Raw genomic sequence first — 8,027 nt, 5'->3', positions numbered from 1 at the left:
ATAACACTGAAGAATACTTGAAAACCTTTTCAGTGGGCAGTCTAGTGAATTTTTCATGCATTTTGTCTGCAATGAACTGAGCATAATTATACATGACAACAGGAGGCTTGCCTAAGGTAAAAATGGACAGGAAGACCAGGATGACCTCATCTACATGCTTCTCTGTGGTATATCCTAGGATGCAAGAGAGCATGGTGATTATATGTTTGCCTGTTTCTGAAAAAATAGTGGCAGCATAGGGTGGGGTATGTGTGGGAGTATGGAGGTCTTCAATGATGAAATTCTGGAAGATTTTCCTTATCTTAACCAGGTCTGGTGTGATATAGAAGTCGAATAGGTCTCCAATAGATAATGGGGGATCATTAGGGCTAGATTGTACTTGTAGCATTTGGTTGATAGACTCTGGTGTAATGGTAAATAAGAGTTGTTGGTTTGGGGCAACAATAGCCCTTTGGCTAGGGATATAACAAGCATGACAAAAATGTATGCTTTCAGGGAATGGGTGAACTTCTAGGGATAGATATTTGGTTAAATTGGATTCCCAAAGGTGGATGGCATTGGCATGGTTTGGGAATCTGTCCTTACTCCAGCAGTGGAGCTTCAGGAGGTAGGTTGATGTAGCAGTATCTTTTATCTAGAAATCCCTATCTGCTAGTGCCAAATGATTGAGGTCCAGGTGAGGGGTTGACACAGGTCTCACATCCAAAGAAGTCTGGGAAGCCATGACTGAGTTTATGGATTGAGATTAGTCCTGTATTGACTGTAGAAGTGAGGCTTTGAAAAATCTGGTGCAGTGAGAGGGTAATCTGTAGTTTGCAAAAGAGGGGTTTGTACTCTTAAATTTAGGAAAAATTAATAATTTCAATTAATTAATGTTTGAATTAACTGTACATTTTCAAATCGAGAGGGTCATTCTGGTTTTTTCTCAAAATACCTGGAAATTGGTGGTTCAGGCTGCAAACTGGTTTCAATGGTGACTGTAGAGGGTGCGGTGGCTTCAGCTGTGCAGTGGATGTTTGAATTGGGCATTTAGAGTTTGCTCGGAAGGTAAACAACGGCCAATTTCGATTGTAGAGGTTTAGGGTGCACAGGAATGCTTGAGCAATATTCATGGTGGAAATAAGTGAAAAGAGTCGAAATGGGCTTCTTTGGCCTTTCAACCGGTAATGGTTAGAATTTGGTGCAGAATTCATAAATGAACAGTGGATGGTTTTGGCTTTTGGTAGGGAGGTGGTTTTAGGGGCCATCGCACCGCTTTTGGCAGGCAGGCGATATTTCCTTGAGAGCATGCGATTTCGCTTGGAGCTGCTACGTAGCAGAATAGGGCCCAGGCAAAACTGCAAATCTCACATGCTCTCAAGCTGGTAAAGGTCGGAGATGGAATGAGAATGAAATGGATGTGTGTTGTCAGATCTGGGGTGGAAGATCGGATGACTGTCGCACGATCAAGATGCATGGAGGGAATAGGGGTGAAGATCTGCGGGGTTTGTTTAACTGCACCTGGGTTGGTAGGTTAAAAGGTTTATGTCGAGGAAATATGAATCGAGGAGTTAATCAAATAATGCGAGGGTGGGTTAAAAACTTAGGATAAGGGGTTTTTATGGGTTTTTTTAGGTAAAATAGGGAAATTAATAAGGGGGAAATTGACTTTTGCAATGGGGAATGGGTTTCACACTAGGGGAAAAGGGGTTTTGGGTAGGGGGATGACCTTTCGAGGGTAATTTACCAGGGAAATGTGTGAAACCAAGGGGTAAGGGTCAAAATGAAGGGAAAAGGGTATTTTTTTTAAGAAATGAGGAGATAATGGGGAAATTAGTAAGTATGTATGTGGGGTGAAATGAAATGAGGGGAAGTTAATCAAATAATATTGTGAACATCCTTTCACTCTCATAAATGATCCTGCACACTGAAACATAGGATTAAGCATGATAAATGTGCTTATGCTTTAATAACCTTGTACATTTGCAACCGTTTTTCTACTTACCCTTTATTTACCCTAACATTTTTTCTTCAATTTATTGGGTGCATTTGAATTAGCAGACCCTTTATTTCCTTTTCTTTTGACAAGAAAACTATCTAATTCCAAGCTTATGTCTTCCAATGGCTCAGATTAAGCTGATGAGCACATTTTTATTTCTCTACCTAACTACCGAACTGACAAGGTTAAACAGTTTGGCTAGATCTTTATTCTCTATCTATAAACATGAAATTTAAAGCATGAATTAGTCAAGATTAAGCTATTTGACTATCATGGACTGTGGCATTTATGACAAGCTGCACACAACCATTATTTTGCATATTAAAGTAAGAAGTAGTGGCACTTGAACTTGCACACTTTCATGATCTGTTTTTGTTTGGGGTTCATATTTTTCACTTTTTTGATCTTTTCTTTTTCTTTTTGATCCTTTGATTATTCTTTTAGGACATATCCTCTTTACATTTTTTTATTTTTTTAATATGGAAAACATTTTGCAGAAAGCAAAAGTATGTACAACATTACAAGACTAACCATAGCCAATTCAAAATTATGAATCCTATTATTATAGGACCCTAAAAGGATCCCTATTCCTAATGATATTGCAACAGTTCTCATTTAATCGCCATCATGGAGGTCCACGGGGGGCTTAGAGTGGTGATTTTATGAGAAAAATGTTGGAATTTTCAAGTTGGAGGTTCTCTTTATTGTTTTGAGTATTTATACAAAGTTTTGGGTGTGTCCATAAAAGTGCCAATCACATATTGGAACATTGCTGGTGTGTTTGGCTTTCTAAAAATGAATACTACATGCCCATTTATCACCAAAGAGATTTGTAACTTAGTTAAATAGTGTGGGTCACAAATTTACCCGTGTTAGATCAATATGATATGCAATGGGAAAGGAAGCTAGTTGATAGGCGTATGAGATTTGTGGATACCCCAAGCTCAATGAGAAGAAGATTTCTCTATGTTTTTTCTTTTGTGAAGGATATTTACCTTCATCCATCCCAAATCTCTAATTGTTGATAGTTTCCCCTTGTGGTATTATAACATGGGTGAGGAGTGGATAGATATAGAGAGCATTGGTGTATCTAAGCTTATAGTTGGGTTGAAAAGACTCCTTAAAGTTATTTTCCATATTAAAATTAGATAATTGTTTCCTTTGATACTTGTTATTATTGTTCTTTTACTTTATGATTTTGTCTGCAGAATTAGAGATAGAAAATGTATGTCTTTTCTTAAATGTAAATTCAAAATGTGGCACATATGTTAAAAGATCATAAAAAAATTGGTATAGTGATATGATGGTGTACAAGTCTCTCTCGTGATGTCTCCCTTGCCTCCAAAATTATATGGGTAAGATTCATGTCTGGTAAAACTATACCGTTGAACTTGTATGAAGAGTAATCCTTACTATCTATAAATATCAATAAGGCCCATGGAAGTACAAGTGCATAGCTAGAGTAACCATATACTAATGCATGACCCAAATATCTACTATATCCTAAGATATAGTATAATTAATAGAGACATCATAAATGTGGGAGAAAATTTGGTTAATACTAAGGGAGAGTAAAAATTTATTCATATGATTATGGCACATGTATATTTATATTCATGCAAAGATCTTAGGTTATGTTTGATTTAGTGTATATTAATTGTAACTTACAATGGCTTTTATGGGGGTAATTGTTGTCTGAAGTAGAGAAATTAATTACATAATCATCCTACCTAAATTTATGTAAAAAAGTGTATACATTTTGGTGGGAGGTAACCTTGGTAACTTCACATTTTTACTTTATTACTCTTACCTATATCTATGCTTAAATACATCAATTTTGGTGGGTAGTAAGTAATTATGTTTTATTTACATGAGTATAAAGAATGTCGAGAGTTTCCTTCTTCTTAGGAATTGAGTTTGAATCTTCAAATTTATAAGTTCTTATGTATATAATGAGAGCATAATAGAGTATCTCTATGCATATAATGACTTACATTCTTCAATAGAGATAATCATATTTAATGTCTAATGCAAATTCTCTTAGATTTATTACATAGTTTTCACAAATATATTTCATCGGTGATCGAATAATTTGTGGGGTTTTTAATAGGTAAAAATGTTAATTTTGCAAATGGTTGACAATACAATTAAGGTTTGGTGGATTGATGAATTCTCTAAAAGTGACATTAAATTTTGTCAACTACCAATAATACCGTCAAAGATTCAATGGATTTGATGAAGTTTCTAAAAGTTATACATTAAATTTTGTCTTTGGACAAAAAATACCATCAAGGTTCAGACATATTTGATGAAGTTTCTAAAAGAGTCATGTTAAACTTTTCCAACAACCAATTATACCATTGAGTGTTTGGAAAATTTGATGAAGTTTTTAAAAGTGACATGTCAAATTTCACTTATGGACAATGAACTAATTGAGGTCAATGAAAAGTTAAGAGTTGGATTCCATCAACAATTAGTTAAATGTTTTGGGTTCTACATTGGTAAATTTCAAATTTCATCTAGGCCGATGAAACCTTCCACATTTTGAATTGTCACTTAAGAAATTATTTATTTAATGATGGCGAGATAATTAAATGTATTTATCGTTATTATTAACTTAATATATTTGTATGAACATAAGTACATTAATTCATTATTAATTAATACTTAAATGTAAGATAATTAATTATCCTTAGGCCAATGGATGACATGGTAGGCCAAAGTGGCCTTAGCGTTTCCATGACACTACCCCTATGATGACACATGGACCTGGGGTGCCATATCATCAACCACATGGTAATTTCATATTAATGCTAATGTGGCACCAAGGGTAAAATATTCAATTGATCATATCTCAATGATCCAAACTTAATAAAACTTATATTGTTGGAAAGTTATCAACGATTAGCATATGTTCATGATCTCATAAAAGAGTTTTGATTTGAATTGAACAAAAGATATTTTGATATCCCATAAGCTTAATCAATCTTTAAGGGATTGGGTATGTACATTACAATGTAGCCATAAATAATAGGGTTGGAAACAATGCTTAACAAAATAGGTTGATTAGTTGTAGCTCTAGCATTAAAATCTCATAATAGGATGATATTACCTTCCTTTTTTAGAGTATAAATATTTTGTCTAAAGGTATTATAAGGAGAATATTTGTCTAGATTGTTTTTCTTATCAAAAGTAGAATTAATAGGTGCAAAATAACAATTTTCTATATAAATGTTCTTTCCATTAATATAAGAGATTTCAATTCAACTATATGAATTGGTAGGTTCTATATTATGAAGTCAAATGCAAGGAAAATATACTTTCTTATGTAAGAAGCTATGCCTCCAACCCATTTACAATGTGATTTCTTGTTCCATGTTGACCATAAGATAAATCCCTCTATGGTAGCCTTGCACCTTGGAAAACCACCTTATACTCCTCAATAGTTAAAATAATATCAACTTCACTTGAGATCCAACTTAGCATAAGAGCTGAACCACCTTATACTCCTCAATAGTTAAAATAATATCAATTTCACTTGAGATCCAACTTAGCATAAGAGCCTTACACCATGGAAAACCAGGATAATTCCGAAACGGATATGGAATATCCCAAATTCCTATTAATTATGAATATTAAACCTAAAATATTGAAGGGATAAGGCCGATCAACAAGAAGTCATTACAATAATAAAATTGAACTAGAGTGGGTAGGATAACAATCATTCCTCCCAACCACCAAAGTTAAACAACTAAGTATGTCATACCTATCATCAATACAATTTATCTTGATACAATTTAAGCTATCTTTACGTTCATTTCTTTCTCCCCACCTTATTACTTCTATAAAGTAAATTGTAACAATTTGTGATTTATTTTTTTAATTCTTCTATTGTTGCTAACATGTTCTTACCTTTATGCTTTTTTATATTAGCATTAAAAATGTAGATAAATAAAAACTAATCAAAAATTAAAAAAAAATATATTTTTTATCCATAAGTGCTTTCCACTTTCCCATATAAAATAAATGCATAATTCATTCCATACTTAATATAAAATTTATATGCAACATTAAAAAAAATTACTATAACAAAACAATTTCAATTTCAATGCACCTTATAATTAAATTACATAATTTAAAATTAATAGAACTAATCAAAATTAATAAAATATATAATTTAAAATTAATAAATCTAATTAAAAGTAATCAACTTAATTTGGGGTGGAAACCACCATGTTTCCATAACGATAATCTCCTATGCATAAATTTAAAATATGCACAACACATTTAAATTATGAATATAAAAAGAATTGATCAACTCCTAATTTCAAAAAGTCCATTGAAATCAAATTCCATGACAAGCGTGGTAGACAAAGTTTCAAATTTAGCATTGAGAACACTCTAGGAAACCGACTAACTTTATTATAAATAGGGGTTTCTTTGTAAATTTCGGCAGGAATACTGAACTTCGCTTGAATCTTGAACTTAGGACTGCAGGAATTAAACGTCCGCAGAATATGTGAATCATTGTAATGTGCAACGGCCTGGACGAAAGCCTGAACACGGTGACACAGGATCCTAGCGGCCCTGCCGCCCTCACTGCTACGGATCCGGGCTTGAATCTTGAACTTGGGACTGCAGGGGCCGTAGGATCCGACGTCATCTAGGTCGTTGTGCATTATAATGATTCACAGTTTCTGGTATTCCGACATGGCCGACCTGGATATTAACTATAAAGAATTAGTTTACACCCAGCTCACATAGTAAAGCTGATTGAAATTGACATAATGGTATCACTGTCGCTATATTTAAATTTGCGAAATTAACAAAATGGTATCCAATATAAAAGTGAATTTCTGCCTGCATGCATGCCAAAAGAAGTCTGGAAATTTTTCTGACCAACGTAGTGGATTAGGAACTTTAGGAACGTAGTGGTTGGAGTAAGGTTGGCCTAGAAATCACATTCACCCCAGAAAAAGGATGGAGCAAAAGGATTAGGGTTAGTAATAGCCAAAAACAAATTAAATAGTGAAGCTAATTAAAATTAGATCGCTTAAGACAGAGCAAAGTTAAAAACTACCTTGAAGCATAGAATGGTTAACTGGGTCAATTATCGTTGTTATAGGAAATCTGGATTGCCGCAAAAGATTGGCCTTAACAGTCGTCCTAAGTTTTTCATTAATTTCAATGATTGAAAATCTTAAATCATTTTCATCTCCGACATAATATATGATTAGGGTTAAAATAAGATAATTACTCTTGTCTGAGGAGTTAGTTAAATATAGAGAGTCAGTTAATTGAGTAATTAAGTATTTGAGTGTTGAATCAAGTCGAGTTAAGTGATAGACTACTTTGAGCGTGTGATTGCATGTGGTTGTATATCAAAATATTTTACGCAGTTAGCTAGTTGGAAAAGGATTAAATACCTTTCACTCGGTTCATTGTAATCATCATGTTTTGTGTAATCAATAAAAGAGACATGTCAAGATATTTTAGGCAGTTAGCTAGTTGGAAAATGATTAAATACGTTTCACTCGGTTCATTGTAATCATCATGTTTTGTGTGATCAATAAAAGAGTAGCATGTCGTATTGTGTGTGAATTCATGCTTTGTTTCCTTTGCTTTTCCAACAAATTTGTATCAACAAATTTGTATCAGAGCTAGAGTATATAGAAGAACTAAAGAGTATGCAATCGCAACTTGTAGAGCAGCATCGCATGAGTGATAATTCAGAGCTAGATTCAAAAGCTTTAAATCACAGCGAGAGTTGAAAGTTTTCTTCGTTGTAACCGAGCCATACTTCAGTTGAACTTTTCGTCGAAGAAAAAGCAGAGAGCAGTCTGCACGGTGATTTGCAGAGCCACGTTGATCCATTAAATCAAAGAGCGTTGTAGCGTGAACGGTTAAGGAAGGGAGTTGTTTATAATGCGACTTTTTGAGATTCCGGTGACGGAATCCGGCGGAAGAAATTGAGCTGAAATCATGATTTGTTGCAGTTAAAATGGTTTTTTAACTGCATATTCGGATTCAGCACCCTGAAAAACCCCTG

This window comes from Pinus tabuliformis, chromosome 8 (assembly GCF_031772625.1).
Source record: "Pinus tabuliformis cultivar Carrire ecotype Pingquan chromosome 8, CPIR1, whole genome shotgun sequence".
Classification (NCBI taxonomy): Eukaryota; Viridiplantae; Streptophyta; class Pinopsida; order Pinales; family Pinaceae; genus Pinus; species Pinus tabuliformis.
The sequence above is the reverse complement of the archived record's forward strand: the minus strand, read 5'-3'. Positions refer to the sequence as shown.